Source organism: Opisthorchis viverrini (assembly GCF_000715545.1).
Source record: "Opisthorchis viverrini unplaced genomic scaffold opera_v5_332, whole genome shotgun sequence".
Taxonomy (NCBI): Eukaryota; Metazoa; Platyhelminthes; class Trematoda; order Opisthorchiida; family Opisthorchiidae; genus Opisthorchis; species Opisthorchis viverrini.
The window spans coordinates 488,470-505,645 of record NW_008751985.1 but is presented as its reverse complement, the minus strand read 5'-3'; positions in this window follow the sequence as shown (position 1 = coordinate 505,645).

The following is a 17,176-nucleotide window of genomic DNA, read 5'->3' as shown; positions in this document are numbered from 1 at the left end:
GCCAAGAGGTACTCCAAAGCCGTGCCATCACTATCGGGAATCACCAGCAGTGCGGGAAACTCTAGGGAGTCCCGAACTATTTGTGGTTTCCACACTCGTTGCTGGATACGTAGTTCGTTCCATAACAATCAAGTGCAGGCAACTCCTGTGGGATCATCTGACATCGTGGGGGTAATAGTAGCAACTGAATCTCGATGCTCGCATGGCTTCTATCGTAATGCCAAAACCAACCAAACTATTTCGTATTGCAAACGTGAAAAATACCATTAGGTCAATAATTCTGCTGAATACGACCAGTTTGTAATCTTGACTGTACAGTCTATCAGCACACACCACTAGGAGGCGCACGCCATCTCATTGCTGCCGGAGTATGTTCAAATACGAAGACTTTGCCAATTGACCCACTGTCCTAGAGAATCATGCCTAACATGTTCTATTAGATGGTGAACTTTGTGTGGAGACCAAGCAAACGGCACAAAGTAGATTAGATTGAGCATTGATCTTAAGCCTACTGACACGTATTTCATTTTCTAAGGGTACTCATCAACTGCGCATCACTTGCTTGTTCGTCCATTTGGTGAACTCAGGAAAAATCATTTTGGTCAGGACCCATCCACCTTGAACTGATTTCTTCGGCACAGAAGATACTGGTGATCCACCCCCGCCTAAAACTGACAATATTTTCAGCCCAAGGTAGGGGATATCAAGTGGGAATCCTTCACAGACTTACAGAAGCATTTCGTCAAACAGCGCATCGTGACCACTTGACGGAAAGCTATGTTCCCTCGATTCTGACACTTGCGATTGAAACCAAAGTCTCCCACTGTGACGTAATGATCAACTGAGCAGAACTGAGCGAATTGTGAGGATGTGACGAGCAGACAGAATGTTAGGCTATTTGGACAAAACTGCAAACTCGTTCATGCCTCCTCATTACATCCACACAATATGGAGTTAAGATACTGGTGATATTTCCCTCCCATTTCGCGTTTTGGTTTTATCTGCTAGGCCTCGAACTGGAGCTGATTTATTACCTTCTCAAATATGACGACAAAATCGATAGGAAATTTTAAAACTTGGATGAATAACTTGATGAGTGGGCTGGATTAGCATCTGAAAATTTCATTCTGTATGTTCTTATCATTCCAAAGCTTCTACTTTTTTCGCTCACTAATTTCACCTTTCTGTCACGCCCTTCAGAAATGAATTATCAGGAGAGATACAGTTGTCTCCTTTTTCATAGAAAAGCTTTTGAGAGAGATAATACGTAGCTGCTCTGCTAGATCATATACATTACAAGTAAATTATTCCCCGGATGGGAACAGTTTCTCTTATTTTCTTAGAACGATCTTTCTTAGGGAGATAAATGCGTCTCAGTGAGAACGCTGCACACATCTACTAGAACAGCCTTAGTCAGAAATTTGGCGAAACCTCGTAGAACAAGTGGACGCATTCGCGAAGTACACTCATTTGCACATTAATGTATCACCCAGCGTCAAAAACAGAAGTTCAGAAGCTCCAGCGAATTTGGTTGATAGCTAGAGGTAAATGCGATGATGAAACAGTGCTGACACGATAACGCAAATGTATCACAGCTTTGTTAACTGTTTCACAATCAACAACAAAAATCTTGCTAGCCAGTTGCCAAGATTAGCAACCAGATCAAGGACCACCTGAGTGATATCCAGCAAGAGGTGAAGACTCACAAGATCGATAGCCGCACAGAGGTTAGGAAGTTGATATGCAGAACACTGAAGCAGTTATGTGATACTATTTTCAAGCATTCGTTGCAAACCACTGGATTTGACGTGCATAGTCGCGGACTTTTTGACGTCCCAAACACACAGTACTTACGAGGGATTTAGCATTGTCACCATTGCAGATGGGTGTAACTTTAAAGCGAAGTGAACAGCTAACTTAACGCACTCGAAATTAGATCATCCTGCCAACAAACGAATTCACTGATGCCCTCGTCGAACTATCGGCCACCTGTTCAACCCGCGTACCTCTTCGTGGAGTATCGCGAAGATACTAGCCCGACCAGAGAAAGGAAACGCAAGCTCTCCACTAATAGAGTGCTTCACTGCACTACCAGATTATTCGAAAAGTACCTTTACTAAGAATGCAAACTACCCTGAATACTGGAAACACACCAGTCCACCCATGGATAGTCATGCTCTACACTGATTGCTGTAACATATCTCGTCACATCGACTACTTTCTAGATCCAGAGAGATTGTGTGTATGCATTTGTCTGTTAACATTAACCGAGCCTAATTGCTGCAGCAACTTTCAGAAATTGCAACTTAGCGGGATTCCATCGGGTTGTTCCAGAGATACTTCACTTGTCAGACAGTTTATTAAACTAGGTGGCTGAAGACACCCATAACTATCAAAGACAGCAACATCAGTATTGACATTGATGCTTAACTGTCGTACAACCACACAAATTAACTAATTGTCTGAAATCTTATATTGAAAATAGAAGGGTAGGTGGGGTGTATCTTGTGCTGACCTGTTGCAAGCATTCTGAGGTATCTACACTTCCAAGTCACCAATCGAATAATCTGGAAAGAGACTGACAACAGGAGTGCTACTAACATCACCCAGCTGCTGTTTCTTGCAGTATCTCTAACCAAACGTAGAGGGGTAACGGGGACCTGATCCTGAAAGTCGGGTCGTACCAAGAACACCTAATCTTTTCGCACCCCTTTACCAAGTTATATGTTGTTCACCTTCATCATTTTGAAGGAGACACACAAAACAACACTCGTCTAGCTAGACGATGTTTCGGCATGCGTAGCACATGGCCGAGTCACCGCACCTTTCACTGACACCGATCTTCTTCAAGGATATAGGCTATCATCCTTCATTTTCTGTGTCAGCTATACGATCATTCCTGATTTCATTATTTAATATAAACGTGTTGACGACAGTTTGATCGATTCTGACAGCTACACTCAGAAGAATAGTTAAAATTACGAGGAGACTTCAATAAACTCTTGAAGCCATCCCAAGAATACTGTCTATTGGCTGATGTCACGAAATGTAAAGATGTTATTTTCTTGGTGAGTACAAACAGGACAGGCGCCGTAACTTTCCATCCCTCAGTGTCAGTGACATTCCCTTCCAATTATTAGCTCGGTGGCATATCTGGTTTTTGGCCTTTCCAGAAATTCCAACAGCTATTCATATACTGAAAGAGCCTGCACTAAAACTCGAAGGCAGGGATTTTGGAATTGATGGTGTCTCGAACTGTTGAATATGGATCCGTGCAATTGCAGAGGCTTATACCCCCATAATATTTGCAGTAGCACATGTCGTTTTGATAATTTATCCTGGAGATCATGCTACATATATACACCCACGATTCCCTTTTCGTTGTTCTGGAGAAATTTGGCCGCATCATTATGTACGAGTCTTTTTGATGTATTCTAGATATAAAAAGCATGACCCTGTCGGGTAGTTTGTATCACTTAGACGGAACCAAAATAGGTATCGTTTACAGCATGATTTGATGCATGTTAATAATATAAAAATATCTGTCATACGCAGAATCACCCTTCTCGAATTCTCCGGCTATTGCATTTTGACTGTCTTTCCGAGGGTGTAATCAACGGCAAACTAATAAAAGCTTTATGAAAATGTCTTAGAGCTGCTAGGGCTTGTGGACTGTGCAAAAGACAACAACAGTCACTTGAGAGATATGCTTTCAACCACAGAGTTTTCTGTTTCTGATCATCACAACCAGTCGATATATGGTAAACATCTGACCGGATGTCTCAGCTTCTGTTTTAACATCTGCCATCTTGCAGAGGCACTTTACGGTAGCGTCGAAAGATTTTTTTTCGCTACCGCTTCTCAAACAAAGTCGGAGAACAATGGAAACAACGGATCAATCCAGAAGGTTGACATACGTCAGGTAACTAGCCAACAGAAGGAAATATGAATAGTCAGAATAAAATATACCTATAAATGCTACTTGGAATTATGAACTATCATGACCTATGGAGTGCCCTAACAGCTGTGTCACAGCAGTCTTAAAACTCTTGACCAAACGGGCTTAAATGGCACAGCAAACCCATCAACCGCCTTTGCTTGCTAGTAGATCCAGCTACTGTCTTCACAGATGAGGTTCGACAAGCACACTAAGGACGGTGCTGTACATGTAATCCATACCGTTTTTTCCCGCATGCTAGTAACGAAAGACCACCATATTTTCTCCTCGTTTTTGGAGTTTATTGAGAGTGATTGAAGGACTACAGTAAGTGAACTAGAAGAAGGGTGTCAAAGGTAAGGCTACCACATTCTTGAATCACTTCTAAATATGAAATCAGATACAGAACAGCATCACTAGAACCTAAGAGAAGTAAGCCATCGCGTTTTCTTTCAGATATGTGGGATTAATTATTTTGGTCTATAAAAACCATTTTCGCCCTGGTTAACACCAAACTGCTTCATAGCCTGAACTGATAACCAACTCAGAATGATTGGTAAAAGCCGAGCGAGTTTTGTATATTTTTGTCAAAGGATAGAGCATTATTTGAGTTACTGAGTTACTGTTTCGGCCATATAAGTAGACTCTTTCCCTCGACAACTCTTTTTACAACTTGTTGGTCTAGTCGGGCGACTTTCACCCAGTGGCGTTTAGAAGCGTTGTCTGCTCCGTCTGTGGACGCAAGGAATTGTCATTATTCACAAACTGAACTTCCAAACGACCTAAAGCTGTGTAGTGAAAGCACACTAACGTTCCACAGTCACCATATTCCTAGAGGATGGCAAGCATACGCTTGCTGAAGACTCAAACTGCTTGCATGCATGCTGTGAGTAGAACAGCTCAAGCATTAAACAGGGTTTACAGTTTGCCTAAGTCAGTTTTGAACCAACAGAGATGGTACTACGTGCAGCTAATAATACAAGATTTACTCAGGCTATCCAAAGGTTGTCTAAAAAACTCTGCAATCCGATCAGTCACAATTTTTTACTGTCTCCATTGGAGAATAAGCGACGTAGAGGTAAGCAGCATTTAAATTAGTGTCAAATCTGACTTAGCTTTGTTTGATTCGATAAAGTTCAATGGTTACACTGGTCAAGCTCAGATATAGGTCTGTCAGTATCACTACGATCAATCAAGAAGCTGTTGGAGGTGTTGAATGCGCACCCCTGTAAAGGTAGAAAATGTTTCTTCTTAATAATATAGGATGACTTTATTTTCCATTTCAGAACTTAGGCTGGGTAGCATTCAGTTATCCAGACGCTATAGGACTGGTTTACCATCACAAATCTAGATAAATTCAAAGAGAAATTGCCATGTGTAAGGTTCGCCGGTTGAGGATAGCTGCACGCTTATGAATTTAGATCGCCAAATAAACCTAAACCTAAACATGGATTCGCTTATTTTGCTGGCTATTCGACACGCACATCAGCCTCCGGATTCTTCTTACGCGCGAAATTGTGAGGATCATGCATACTATAACTGTCAGTAGACCTTTTCTTTTTCACCGAAGAAACAAGCAATGACGTTTATTTTAATTATGTAGGGATGAAAGTCGGTTAGTTTTTTGAGAGGGATGTTCTTCTGTACAACCGATCCCATTTCAGTCTGCCCTTCTTCTCTCCCCATGAAATCTGCACACCTAGTTCAGAGCGAATAGGGTTTTTAGATTCACTAATACCAAATGTCATCAGTGTTCGTGCCGAGTGACTGCCGTTTGGTTAAAGTAGTTCGATTCAAAGACGTTTATTGACTTTCTGTCACGTACTGTTATGACGGAGGGTTGTCTAATGTGTAAAGTAGTGCACTCGACGTTTTCTCCAAATTTCGAGGTTGACTGTTTCAAGAAAGGGAAAAATTCTATCTTGGAAACAATGTATACATCGGATTTTCTGACTAGACGTGTAAGTTTCACTATGATGGATTATTGAGAAACTTGCCACGATCAGCTGGTTGCTCACTTTGTAGACCAAATAACTCCAAAAAAAATCCAGGATTGTGATCCTATGTCGATGATACCTTCGATCAGATTTTTTAATTCCACCAGTTAATTAATAGTCTCAGCGACGACTAAGGACTTACAATGGAAACGCGGTCAGTTGAAAGTCATCCGACGGAGACAGTTCACATTACGGAAGTTTATGTACAGTTTGCTGATATTGCAGTTACTCCTTTATTAGCTGTTAACGCTTGCGGCGTTGACCCATCAAAAACCCCACACAAATTCTTCAAGACATTTCATGGGCCATGTCTTGTGGCCAGTTCTGGATTTTCCATTTGTGTTCCTGTGCAACGAGAAATAGACGCCCTGGAGGTAAGTGAGGGACTGTATCCGCCGCATGAAGTATTCAAAATTGCAACTACGCGATTGTGATTATGTGGCTTTTAGTTAACCCAGGTGTCAAAAAATCAATTATACCAGCTGATTTTCATTTTCTTGATGACCTAAGACTGATTAGAAAGTCACGAGGGCAATAGTTGAAGAAAAAGTGAAATAATATCTCAGAAATGTCTCATTCAACTCAGTTCATTGTGTTGATCCTCAGTGAGTTGCAATACAAACGTTCAGACTCATCGGCTCTGAACGGGTTCTTTGGATTTCGAGGTTGAAATAGTAGTCTCACGCTCGTGGTAGTCTGCGCACCTGACTGACACGTTGTTGGCGTAGCGTTTCACTTGGTTTTGTTTGACTACTGCTGCGATGAATCAGCAACATTAGAAAAACTACTCTGTCGTCTCCATTCAAAATCGATTACATAGTGAACTTACATTCGCTTTCTCTGAGTAGACCACGTGAAGTATCCGAACAAAAGTGAACTCCACGGCCCCCATAAATGCAAACTACTTGAGGACATGTCCTGTATGTAAACCTCGTTTATAGCGAACTACTGATAGAATCCTATCAGCGTGCTCATGAATATTTAGCCGTGGCAATAACCCATAATACAAACACCTCAAAACGTCCAGTGCAGGTAAATTTGATTTCGACTTATGTCATTTGACATTGGCAGCTTGCATCTACCCATCAAACTTAAATTTCAAACACAGTGTGGCTGTAGAGATTCTGTTTTTGCTGTCTTTTATTGTTAATGTAAAGCTGATGGTAGACCATATTTGACACGTCTTTGCGACTGATATCAAGGTTTTCCTTGGCCAGCCAAATCTTCTGGTTTTTATACGCTAGCTTCACAAATAACCTTCGTGCGATTGGCACTCAACGGTAGAGTTGAGTAGTGGCAATTCTTGTCAAGCGTCTGTGCTTACTCTGGTGATTAACATCAGACAGCACATAACATGAAAAACTTTGGAAAGGGGAGATTGTTGTTGCAAAAGCGCTGCCAGACAAAAACTAACCATATTTCAAAGCATAGCATACAGTTTACATCACTGACATGTGTATTTTTCTCACATGTGATTTCCTTCAAATGCTATGCTAAACGCCTCGTTTTGCAGATTAATCGATCGGACTCAGGCGGTATAGAATCAGGTGTTATAGCGAGAGTCACAGTTCGCCAGGGAATACTATGTCCGGTCCCATCAGGAGCCGCCATCTAATATCGATAGCTTCCAATAAAAAAAAACAGGCGAGATGACAGATTTAGTGAGAATCAAACAACATTCATTCTCGCTTCTTGGTCCACAGTTCTTTCCATTCTTACTCTGATTGTCACCACGCTCCAGTCCTCATCAAATACAGTAGGGCATCATTTTCACCGAAGTTGAACATCAGTGTTCAACACTGATGCTTCGCTGCCGCGCATTCTTCCTGCACTTTCGATACGCTGCTGAGGACATATCACTAGAGATATTCAATAACCATAAGCTCCTCACGTATCGGGAGACCTGAACACCGGGGTTTTGGAAACCGATTTTCGCCTCACTACTTCGTTAATGATACAACCAAACAAAAAATCGGAATGGTGGATACTTCGTAGGACACCAGTGCTTGTAAGGAAGCTTTTAGTAAGCCTCTCAAGACCTTCCTTGTGCTCAAACGAATATCAATACAAATAATGTCATAATCATGAACTGCTGAGGCGTAATTTGTAACGCGACCATGTTGAAAAGAACGAACGGCCGACCGAACCGAATGCACTCTTGAACTTAAGGAACAAAAAGATCGTAAGGTGGATGCACGCATGCCGCTACCCTACACTTGACGGAATGTGAAGATGTGAACGCCTTTAGGAGTCTGATTACCACCAGAGTTAAGTTAATCCTTTTTTGGAGGCTAGTTAGCCGTTTGTATCAGTGTATCACCAGAGGCATCTTTGTGTCATTTGCGCGTGTCAGCTGGTATAGTTTACGCACACTCTCGGAAGTTCTCGCCTCCTCCGAATCCTCGGCTTCATGGACCCACCAAGTTTCTCGATCCACGCAGATGCCCCTTTTTATCTGATATCTGTCCGAGATTCTCGCATTTTTCGTGTTGCTCAAGTTATGGTGCTTGGATGTAGTTGGGTGCATCGTTACCCAAGCGGAGCATGCCGTGCCTTGAAGGGTTTTGGATAGTGCCTTCCAGGAAGTATCAGCATCAGAAGATGTGTTTCCCTGAAATGGACTTCAGCAGGGAGGTTTATTAGGTTCCGACGATTCCTGAATGACCAGGCGCCGTGTGCGCGTCTCGAGCGCCCTTAAATGTGCAACGAGCAGCACGCGTGACTCAAATTCACATAGGTATTCCAGACCAAGCGATAATCAGTTATTGGCACTTACAGCTAATGACAATATGGTCTATCTGTGTTGCGGGTTGGCATGCATACGGGGAAACGCCATGTAGAAAACCGTCTTCGCTTGCTTCAGAAGTGGTACTACTACTATGATCAGTACATATCTGCATCAGGCGTTCGCAGTTGCCCGTGTATCCCGATTCCAGTTCCAGAATACCACGCAACTGAGCAACGCTTTAAGCCTACCTACGTGCTTAGACATATCACCGGCAACCAGAATAAGCGAGCTCGTAGCTCGCCGAAACAAGGCACTCACAGCGTCGTGGAAACTGCCTATGAGAGTATCACACCTGCAATTTGTTGGGAGCATAAATGGATAAGAGGAACGGACAACGACTGTCAGCTCGTTTGCGGGATATACCCACAGTTACCGCCAAACTAAGCACAGAGACAACAACCAGTAAGCGAACACGCAAGCAGAGACCCTTTAGTTCGATAGTTAAGAACAACACAAATCCAGCAGAACCAGCTGCAATGGCTTTTGGATCACCACAGGAAGTGATAAGAAGTCGATGGGGAAGTCAATTCAGCAACCGCATATGGGTTTGAATCTTCCCTTCAGGCAGACGGTTCATACGAATAGCAAGCGAGTCCAGCAAACATGCAGGATTATTCCGTCATTCGACTTGTTTCAGATCGCAAACGCCGAAGGCCGTCTGTCAACTGAACTGACTGTCGAGAGTTGAAGAATGATTTCGAAGTGTATACGACCGCGGTGAACGGATCTGTCAGTTCTTGGGAACGGGCATACGAAGGTGTTGCTAACAACGCGAAAATGAGGGGAGAAGAACACATGCACTCCACACACACTCCACCTTAATGACCCAGGCATCTAGTGACGGTCCATAACTCATCCCCACGGCAGTCCAACGGTCGGTTATTCTGATGTATCACTCTTTGTCTGGAGCATTCTGGCGCGGTTGGCCCAGCTGGATTAGGCAGAACCGACAATCAGGGGACTCCCGAACTGAACTAAGCTAATACAGCTTGGAACTTTTTAGCCTGATACACAGAACACATCCAAAAAGACAGGTTATTAGTGAAGACATCGCAGATAACATCGGACCACCCTTCTGACTAATTAGCTAAACACCTTCAAAAAATCGTAGATGAGAGAATCAGCTGAGTTTCAGGTGAGTCCCCCGTCAAAACAAATCTGGTATGCAAATAAGTGTATTTCACTATATGGGTTCAAGTAGAACATAATATTGACGAAAAGTCGAGGACTGCGCCTACCTGATGAACCCCAAGAAGGGTGAAATCGGTTGTATATACTTTAATCCTCACATGTTTTTAGAAGCTTAATATGTTTTCCTGCAGCATAAGAAAGAAACAGCTTGAAGATGATGTTGTGGTCTACTGAAATGCATGTAAGCAGCCGTATTCTCCAAAAAATTTCCGATTGCCTACACGACTCTAATCCGTCAAAACATGTGTATGTGCGTGTCGCAATAAGCGAGCTATTTTCAAGTAGAAAGTAACTAATCGAGTTTTACTTGCTATATTGGTTTAAAAACAGTGCTTCTATATGCGCTTCGGATAAATATGCGGAGGGAGGCTCTAATCACTTTATCTAGAGGTTTCGATTTAGCTCCCTCCTTGAAGTTAGATCACTTATTGTCATAACTTGCTGTCTTTGATTTCCGCCACATGTCTCTGGATTCATGGGACTATGATCTGTTTACTTTGGACCAGATGTTCGGTGACAAAACATTGATATTCATCTTGAAAAATGACGCAAGTGGAAAGTGGTCTAAACTGTCATATTCGCTGCCTGTCATCGTTCTTGTTAGCATTCTCTTTGTACTGGATCACGCTGAATGGCAGTGAAGCATGGACGCTAGAGATGTGGATAGTTAGGATTGTGCCTGTAAATCTGGAGCAACCATTCCCCTAAACGAAACTGACACAATAAAAAGTATGATAGTACAGGTTACATGCGACAAGTTTTTTCACCTCATCGCAGAAATGATAACGCAGAATCTGTCAATAAGCTGCTGTCCTAGACCAGCTGCAAGGCAAGTAGTCACCTAAGGTCAGTCGACATTTTGGGCAATTAAAAGGTTGGAGAATCGAAAGTTCGATCTAAATGATACAATACAATTATGAAAAATATTATGAAGAACACCAAGCTAAACGGAGAATACTTGAGATAGCAAAGTGTGTACCTAACAAGCCGTTTGCTGGGCTTGCACCTAGCAAGCTACCGCCAACTTGATCATCGTCCGTTTTTGAACAGACACGAATTCACTAACAGAAGACAACTTCGGCGAGAGAAAAGCCGTTCCCACTCTACAGCCAATAAGTAATCCTGGAGGCTACGTCAACAGCAGCGGAAGGAACGGCATCTATAAAATTTTAAACTGAGAATTTAATATTCGACGTGCAGACTCCCTCAAGGATGCACACATGTTCTAAACAACAACGCGATCTGGTTTACTTACAACTAATGATGAATTCATAAGATGGCGAAAGGTGTTTTGCAGCGTTGAAGGAACACAAGGCGTCCACATATAGACACTACCACCGTGAAGAAAAGTAGTACTCCTAAACCATCATATTACTGTGAGATATCCTCAGCTTCCTACGCTGAATGGCACAAAGAACTGATAATTTTCTGCAATAATCGCTCCCGAGATTTGAGAATTTTAGTGGACTAGCCATCATTAAAAACAGCTTACACTTTAGTTTTTAGAGCGTCGATATCCGCTTATTTTCTAACCCGAAAGATTAACCTGACGGTTCTTCGACGTGTACAAAGTACTTTGATTTAGCTGACCTACATGAACCTCTGAATACAGAATAAACAGATTTGAAAAGTGAATTCTCTACACAGCTATATGAATTGAGGTGCGTGAGGTCTCTGATCGATGTCATTCTGGAGTAGTTAAAACCAATAAACTTTCGGGTGAATAAGAATTCCTCCTCGTCTAAGAAAGACTGCAAAGCTTCCTAGATTTGTCGGCCGTTTGTTCTTCACCTCTTGCGGGACTGGAATTTTGGACTCGGGATTCATGAGAAACGGCGACATTCAACGGATTGTTGCCTCTGTTGTAGAAGCTGAACGTCATACCTACGGTTAAGGAGAAAACCAGTGTCACTTCAGTCGGACCATTCTTTAGCTCAGCTTACTGGATCACAGCTCCCATCAGCAGTTTTTAATGCCACATACTTTTCCCCTACCCTTTTCACCATTAGGATCTTACATCAAGATCATTCAATCTTCCAAATGTATACCGTCCTGTATGAATTGCTTATTTGGTCTTTAGGAGTGCAGATTCACTAAGGTGGCGCGTGCTTTGGCTTGCACGAACGGATTAGTAGCAGTACGTTCAGAATCGCGCATCACTTCCCTCAACCGGAAACTTGGTTTCCATAGTTATATCCATGGTTGCATAGATTGATCCAGGTTGAATGGTGTCTTTTCAATAGAGAATTCTATATGCTGAAAATCGGAGAAGCACTGCACAACTGTTTCACCCTTATTGAGAGTCATCATCAGTGAACATTTAATGAATCTCCAGGGTGGTTCGAACTCGGGGCTATTAGATGGCTAGTTTACCACGAGTGGCTGATAGACCTGCGTCACGTACCCTCAAATGATGCACTTTCAGGTCTAGATCTCCAGTGAGTATGGTTAGTTTCGGCACTGTACACGTAGCCGAGAAATGCTGGTCACTTTGGCTCATATACTAGGCCTATTTTGTAAACTCGGCACCTAAGCTGGCATTCGTTGGATGACCTTCGGCAGTTGGATGAAAAACTTGATGTTTTTATCGTCTCAAGGTGAGGTGATATATATGAGGTGATATATATGTATAATCATTTATAATATACGTATGTGTATTTTGTATCCACAGAGTTATCATCAATAGTTAATAGTAGTTAGAGGTGGCATGTCTGATTGAAATGTCTGGATCCTGTTGGGTCCAGATGGTTTTTTGGTTATGGGAGCAGGTCTAGAAAAAATGTTACGCTACGTTCTGCGCCGTAACTCGTCCTTGCATGGACTGCCGATCACTTCGGTGATCTCGCTGTACCTGACTAATGTAGCTGACCACGCTAACCTACGGTTGTCGGTGGAGGTTCGTCAGTGCACTCAAAAGAATAATCTATATTGTTCGAAACGTCTGAGAAAAACCCAACCGAAATTTGTTAGTTAGTTTCCTAACAAGTCCTTGACGGGAGTTGCAAAAGGGAGTTCGGCTAGGCGTGCCTCCTCAGTTGGAAGTACAAACCCTTCACAGAATGACTGATGGCTATCAGTTATACCATCGCATGCACTTTTAGCTTGAAACCTTGAATCTTTCGCCGTTGCCAGTGAAGTACCAATGTTAGTTACAATCCTGCATATATATTATTACATGTTTTTCCTTAATTCGTACTCTCAGAGACCATTCATTCACTGACTCGCAAGGTTTCTCAAAGAACATCCACTTGTGTTTCCTTATTTGCTCCCCAACTAGTTTTTTTTGTTTCGATCGTACCATTATTTCCAAACAGCTTAACCTACAGTGTTTGGAGGCCATTTTTAGAAATGTGTTGCGTTAGTCAGAGGTAGATAATTCACGAAGACATCTTTCTCAGTGATTATAGTTACTTTTGCGCTAATCCACAAAAACGAAGCAAAAACGATTCGGCTTTAACTTGGTCCTGAACAAGAAGTATGGCAATTTAGGAAACGAGTGGCTGGTACTTTTGTGTAGTACATCGGTAAACCACGTGAGCATATGTAGACAATCTAGTCCAGTGCACGCTCTTGCATTGCCCAGTTCAGCTTACGGCTGGGTTGCTTATTAGTTTATCAATATAGCCCATATGCAAGTGCAGACGGACATGAGTACGTGAAACGTTTGTGTACTGCCCAGGAGCTAATCATTCAATTTAAGGTAAACAACCTTGAAGAACCGGAGCAGCATCATTCCTCTTCAAGGAAGAGGAACCGATGGTTCTTCGCTCTTTTTGATAGGGCTTTTGATCATAGTCATTGATTGGGAATCATCCATACGTCCAGACCAGTCCTCGAGCAAAAGTAACGGTGCTGGACCATTTCGTTGTTTTTGCGACGGGGTTCATAACACAAAACCATTCTGTCAAAGGGGGCCAGAGTGTATGTTCTGGAGGCAGTCTGTGAAGGAGACAGTCACATCAACCTTGTCCAGCTAGCTATATTTGTAGAGTTTTTACACTGTTTTGAATGAAGCACGCTTTCTGTTTCGAAAAATCCGTACACTTACAGTGAAGCGTTCGTATGAAAATCGATGACGTCACCAATGGCGGGGATGATAACATCAGTGATCATAGCGACTTTCCGCATTCCTATAGAGCTTCATATTTGTGAGAAGTCCTTTCATCCGTTTTCTATAGCTCCGGTATACACGAGAAATTTCGGCCACGAATGTAAATCATTGAGATCAACATAGAGCTTGAAAAAGTGCGCTCTTATCCGAATTCCCAGTCACTCCCATTGAATGTCTAATCTGACTTTCACCCTTGTGCTTCTTCCATCCTCTGTAGGAGGTGGAGTTCGGCCAAACGACCTATTTAAAGTCTGTGTGTCTGTTGTACGCTAACTGTTTGTCCGATCCTCATCATAACGAAAAACATGTGACTGATGTTATCTACAGCGTAAGGCGGATGTTGACTAAAGGTATATAACCTCGAGTTTAAACTAGGTCACCAGCCGATCCCAGGGAATTAACACTAATGGCACTAACCAGCACCGGAGGAAGTGTGGCGGAAATACAGTAAGTGTTCTATGTTTTGTTGCCTTCACTTGTCTCATACATAATTCAGTTTTTTAGTGTTACATTGCGCTTCGCTGTGTTGTAGCCGGTGGCAAACTACACTAAAGGGTTGCGCACCAAACTCAGTAATCTCCAGTTTTATAGATTTTCGTAAAATTTACGTTCTTCGCATTTCCCGCTATACTGTTTTACCCCGGTTACTGAACCCTGGTGATCCAGATCAAAGTTACGAAGCCCTCCACACTGCAGGTTTTAATGTTCTTTCATCGGTGAAGTATAATGTCGGCATAAACGACCTAAGGCTGTCACCTTGTCGTGGTGGTCGGGCTTCTATGCTGCAATGATAGTGCAGGTTATACTAGCTGGAACTCAGTTCCTTAGGGTTCAAACATGCCTGGAAGGACAACGGGGAGGAGCCCAGCGAAGAACGGCGAGTCCCCGTCCTGCGAGTAGTCATATTACCAGGCGGTCTGGAGGGGAAGTCGTACTGTCCTCTGTGATAGGGGAGTGCAGTTAGTAAGACGTTTACCCCGGGCGACTAGCATATCCAAGTTCATGAAAGCAGCGATGCTGCCTAACCCCCAAGAAGGACGGGTGAGAAAACGGTCGGTCCAGAAACCGCACACTTCGATCGCTCAACGGTTAACCGTGACCACCAGCGTATTACTCAATACGGTCGCAATACTTTTAAAATCAGAGTCTAGTTGCTGCTCAAAAGACACTTGCTGTGCGCAGCCGCATCAGGACTGAGACAGTAATGCCTTACTCCTTGCGTCATCGGGCGAGGCCGACCCCCTTGCAGCCAAGTGGGTCAGACTATTGAGTCATTGGCTCCGGGATGGGTTTATCAAGAGAACCCTAACAACCGCTACCTCGCGGTTCCGAGGTTATGGTCAGGGTCCCCAAAACATCCTCCCACTGCCTTGTGGGCTAGAATTTTGAGTAAAAGGCTTAAGGTGGGGTACGTCAACCAAACCCCCTTCTTCAGTCTGGGCAACCGGAATGTATCATTTTCCCTTGAAGTTCTTCGCTCACCAGCCTTCTCCTACACCCATCGTACAATGCAATGCAATCAACCCATCTGCCACTCCCCTAGCCACTACTCCCTTTCTAAACCTCCACCCAGAAAAATAAACTAAAATAATCACTTACTAACCTCAAAAGACCTGATCCACGTTGCAGCCTTTGATGTCAGTAGTTTGTCAAACTGGACAGCAGGAATCCCTTCCTGAAACCTTGCTTCCTCTACTTTTCGATGTATATTGTGTATCCGAAACGGCAATAAAAGACCCCACTTCGGTTGTGAACCCCTAGCCCCTTAAGACGAGCTCAAATGCTTCACATTTCATTCTTCGGGTATCTGGTGATCCTGACGCAAAGGCTTGTGGTATCTCCGGTGTAGGAGTTTCACTCAGCCACAGAGCTGAAAGCACCTTAATGAACTGGATCCCAGTAGACAGTCGCCTTTGCGCTGTGCGGTTATCTGGCTCAATTAAGATCAATGGAGGTTGATGAGGTTAACAGTGTTTATTGGTCATATCACCATACGCCACAACAGACTGCAGTTCTGAGACTGAGAACAACGAGTTTTTATCAAGATCTGTCACGATTGCTTCGGTCGGCAAGAAGGACGGATATAATAATCCTGGAGGGTGATGTGAATGCCCAAGTTGGACAAATAAGTCCGGAAGAACCATAGTCAGGTGGTAGATCTGAAGTCAATGCTAAGCGTACGGATAATGGGAGCGGCTTCTTCAGTTGTGTGCAGATCATTATCCGTTCCTGGCCAGTACGAACTCCCAACACAAACGGTCACATCGAGTTACTTGGAGGCCACCTATCACAAGACAGTCATGGACTCAGTTGGACCATGTGACTACTAGTTACCAATGGAGGGCGTGAGTTAAGGATTGCCGTTCTTTCGGGGATTCGCAACTTGACTTTGATCACGTTATCGTGCGGGCCTGGTTAGTGCTTCGTTTTCCGTCAGCAGAACGTGTGCCAAAGGAGAGCAGATTCGTTCATCAACTTCGACAAGTTTCAGTAGCAGAAGAGTATCGAGCTGATCTGGCTAGAGTACTACTAGAAAGGCAGTAATGCTGACGACGAAGAATGCTTGGAGACTGAATGGAGGCGAGTTAAAGACACAATGCTCTCAGCTCTCAGAACTGTTTGTGCAGGCAATCTGACTCGACTAAATGAACACTTGACATCGTGGAGATCAGTAGATCTTATTGCTGTCAGAAAGGTCATACCAGTAACTGACAATTGTGATGGCGCACGCAAATCCCTCAAACACCGGATAATCAGGGGTTTGAAGAATGGCAGACAACGCTGGTAGATTTCGAAGGCCCAGGAGATGGAGAAGGCTGTCCTTGCAGGCAACAGCAGCGTACTGTTTCCACTGATTCGATCAACTGGTCGAAAGAAGGCAGATGTTGGCAAAACAATACGCGACAATGACGGAGCGGCAATTCACTCTCTCACTCGTCGTCTTGAACAGTTTACCTGGTCTCCTTCAATAAAAGAAGAACCCAAGGGATCCGAATGGAACATCGACATCAACCTGATAGCAGCAATCGAAATCAGGCGTGAGATATCAATCATGAAGTTTAATAAGGCCTCTGACCCCGCGCTCTTCAAAGTTGGTGGGGTCCTGGTCAAGTCTGACACCCATACTACGGAAGATTTGGAACGAAAATATA